The sequence below is a fragment of the Phyllostomus discolor genome, chromosome 5 (assembly GCF_004126475.2).
Source record: "Phyllostomus discolor isolate MPI-MPIP mPhyDis1 chromosome 5, mPhyDis1.pri.v3, whole genome shotgun sequence".
Lineage (NCBI taxonomy): Eukaryota > Metazoa > Chordata > Mammalia > Chiroptera > Phyllostomidae > Phyllostomus > Phyllostomus discolor.
The window spans coordinates 89,060,558-89,064,469 of record NC_040907.2 but is presented as its reverse complement, the minus strand read 5'-3'; the positions used below and the strand labels follow the sequence as shown (position 1 = coordinate 89,064,469).

Here is a 3,912-nt window from a genome sequence, read left to right as displayed (position 1 = left end):
CTATATGTACTTCTTATTCCCCTCTCCTCTTCACCCATTCTCTCACACCCCCTCCCATCTGGCAACCATCAAAATACTCTCCGTATCCATGATGCTTGCTTGGTTTGTTTTTTAGATTCAATTGTTGATAGATATGTATTTTTTGCCACTTTATTTTTCACAGTTTTGATATTCTTTTTCTTAAATAAGTCCCTTTAACATTTCATGTAATAATGGTTTGGTGATGATGAACTCCTTTAGTTTATTTATTGTCTGGAAAGCTCTTTAGTTGCCCTTTGATTCTAAATGATAGCTTTGCTGGATAAAGCAATCTTGGCTCTAGGTCCCTGCATTACATAACTTTGAATATTTCTTCCCAATCCCATCTAGCCTACAAAGTTTCTTTTAAGAAATCAGTAGACAGTCTTACAAGGACTCCCTGTAGGTAACTAACTTCTTTTACCTTGTTACTTTAAAGATTTTCTCTTTATCTTTAACCTTTGGCATTTTAATAATGATAAGTCTTGGAGTGGGCCTCTTTGCATTCATCTTGTTTAGGACTCTGTGCTTCCTGGACTTGCATGTTTATATCCTTCACCAAATCAGGGAAGTTGTTTTTTTTTTCATTTTCAATTATTTTTCAAATAGATTTCCAATTTATCTTTCTCTTCTCCTTCTGGCACACCTATGATGCAAATGTTGTATTTCTTGAAGTTGTCTCAAATGCTGCATATACTTTCTTCATTTTTAGGAATTCTTTTTTCTTCTTGTTGTTCTGATTGGTTTTTCTTCTTCCTTATCTTCTAAATCATTGATTTGAATCTTGGCTTCATCTACTCTACTGTTGTTTTCTGAATATTGTTCATTATTTCAGTTAGTGTAGCCTTCCTTTCTGACTGGATCTTTTTTATGCTGTTGAGGTCCTCACCAAGTTCCTTGAGCATCCTTATAACCAGAGTTTTGAACTCTGTATCTGGTAGATTGCTATCTCCATTTTGTTTAGCTCTTTTTCTGGAATTTTGATCTGTTCTTTCATTTGGGCCATGTTTGTCTCCTCATTTTGGCAGCCTCCCTGTGTTTGTTTTTTGGGTAGAGCTGCTTTGACTCCGTGTCTTGGTAGCATGGCCTAATGTAGTGTCTTATAGGGTCCAGTGGCATATCCTCACCTATCACCCAAGGTGGGCACTAGAGCTGTGCCCTTTGTGTAGATTGAGTATACCATCCTCTTGTGGTGGAAACTTGATTGCTGTTGGAAGATCAATGGGAGGGATTCACACAGGCCAGTCAACTGCAAGGACTGGCTGTGACCAATGACCACAAACCTCTACTCTCCATGGAGGATCAGCTGTGCAGGGGCAGAGTGGTGGTGCTCCAATGTAGTCTGTAGCTGTCTGCTGGGTGCACTTGCCTTGGGGTTTCCCAGGTGGTATAGGCCATGCCAGCACCCATCTGTGTTTTGCCTAGGGCTACCCTGCCTGAGGTATATAGCAATCTGAGATGGGTGGTATATTGGTATTTGTGCTGGACTTGGAGATTCCCAGGTGAGCCCAAGCTGTGAATCTAGGCTGGCTGCTGCTAGTTCCTGGTTTGAGGCTCACAGAGGTCAGCTGTTGCTTGTTTGAAAGGATTTAGAAAGTTGTGAAGCATGAGACAAGACCACCCATTCGCATGGAATATCAGCTTGGGTGGGGCCGTAAATTGGGGTGGGGGTGGGGGGTGGTTTCTGGGGATGTCCAAGGCAGGTCAAACAGCGTTAGCCAGGTTGATGGAGTCTCAGCTATGGAACCAGCTTACCAGCTCTGTGGGAAAAAGGTTTAGGAAAGGGACAATGGCCTCTGCTCACCTTGATGCCAGACACTTTGGTTCTTCTCTTTATACAACTGGTGCCTTTTATGCCACTACCCCAGTGCTGGAGCTCAGAGGGACTAAGCGTCAGTAGTTGAGTCTATGTGTGGGTTCCCTAAGGGAAACTGCTTGGGGCTTCAGAAGTTTCTTCCACCAACTTAATCCTCACTGGTTTTTGCAGCTAGAATTTGTGGGGACTTATCTTCATGGCACTGGAATCCTGGGTTGGGGGGCCTGGTGTGGGGCTGTGACTCCTTGCTCCTCAGATACTCTTCCCGTTTTTATCCACCACACATGGGTGAGGGACCAGCCCATTCCATATCTGCGCCACTCCTACCATTCTGGATGGATGTGGTTTCTTTAATTCCATAGTCGTCAGATTTCTATTCAACTTGATTTCTGATGGTTCTGTGATGGTTGTTCTATAATTTAGTTGTAATTTTGATGTGTTTGTGTGAAGAGGTGACCCATGTCTGCCTATGCTGCCATCTTGACTGGAAGTCCAAGGATTCTTCTATAGTTGTCTTGGTCAATGTGCTACAATTTCACATTTGTCTTAGCTTTGACAGTGACTATTCTAGGTGTTTTGTAAATGCAAGCAAGTTCTTCAACGCTCTCTCCTTCCTCACACTGGTTGCCCATTCATTGTTGACATAGACATCCATCTCTTCTTGATTAATCACATAGAAGTTATCCCCTTCATTATTTTACTGAGTAACAGTCTTTCCAGCAATAAAGGAAGCTGAAAATATGGCATCAAAGATATCACTTCTCTCATAATCAAGTTGTGAAAACACATTCTTTTTAATGACCTTGGCTAAAGCAGCCATTGTTTTATAATCTTTTGGTATAATCTTTCTAAATGATGCAGCATCTTCTCCCTGCTGACTTAAGCGCTGATAGCACCTCACCTCTGACCTTTAACCACTGGGTTGGGTGGAGGAGGAGAGATTTCTTCCTCCCTTGAATCTTGACAGAGAGTATTAACTCTGCAGATTCTGAATCTGTTTTGTCTCCTCCTTCTACAGCCTCTCAAAGTATTCCCTGAGGGATGCCATAGGTCTCTTGGTGGGGCAGTGCACAACTGCACCATAGACGTCTCAGCAGGGCCTGACACTTGTGCTTCTGCATGGAGAGCTCACATTCCCGGAGGCTGTGCTCATTCTCATGGGCTACAGTGCAGCCATGAAGCTTGGTTCTCTGTTCCTCTCCTGATGCCTCATGTCCCCTTTATTCTTCCTTCTGCTCTTCACTCCCTGTCCATGTGGCTTTCAAGAGTGCCCTTCTCTCCTCCACTCTTCTTTCTCTCTCCTCTTCACTCACTCATATTTTTAATAAAAAAAACTCTTAATTTAAAAAAAATTTGTTGATTTTAGAGAGATTGGAAGGGGGAGAGAGAAACATTGGTTTCCTCCCACATGTGCCCCAACCAGGATCAAACCTGCAAACTTTTGGTGTACAGGTTGATGCTCCAACCAACAGAGCTACACCAGTCTGGGCAATAAACAAAACTCTTTTAAGAAATGAAATTTTAACTTGGTCTGTCAACCTTTGAAGGTCTTTTCTAAGTCATGGATCTGCTATACTTTTGATAATCATAAAACTATAAAGAAAAAATTTTATGACCATCTTGTCCAGTACCCTTAATCCACAAATGAGAAATTTCCCACAGAGGAAAAGCAGCTTACCCATTCCCCCAGGAAAGAGAGGGATCTTGGGCCAGTGGCTCCTTGAGCCAGCCCCTTGAGCAAGCCTTGGCAATGTTCCCATGCTGGGGCAGCAGGAGACAAGCTCCCAACATTACTGTCAATATCATATCATAGAAATAAAAAACCAGGCTGAGTAAGACCAAACAACTATGAGCAATCAATCATGCCAATGCCTGGGCTGGGGTCCTGTTTTATGCCCCGTTGAAGAAGAAATTCATGATGGTGCTTCACTGTGGGAGTCTATCAGCTTTCCAAGTAAAAAGAAGGCTCATTTAAAATCAGGACCATCTCTTAAAGTCAATTCATCTTAAAAGCTTTCAATCTATATTTGGGAAGAGATGGCAAAATGTGCAGTTAGAAGCTTTAGTTTCAAAGTCTC

The 3,912-nt window shown here is 42.5% G+C and overlaps 1 pseudogene; it reads right to left on the bottom strand.

Moving 5' to 3' along the window:
* Positions 1-1,769: 1,769 nt before the first annotated feature.
* Positions 1,770-3,516, bottom strand: LOC114496813 (annotated as a pseudogene).
* Between the last annotated feature and the right edge of the window lie 396 nt (positions 3,517-3,912).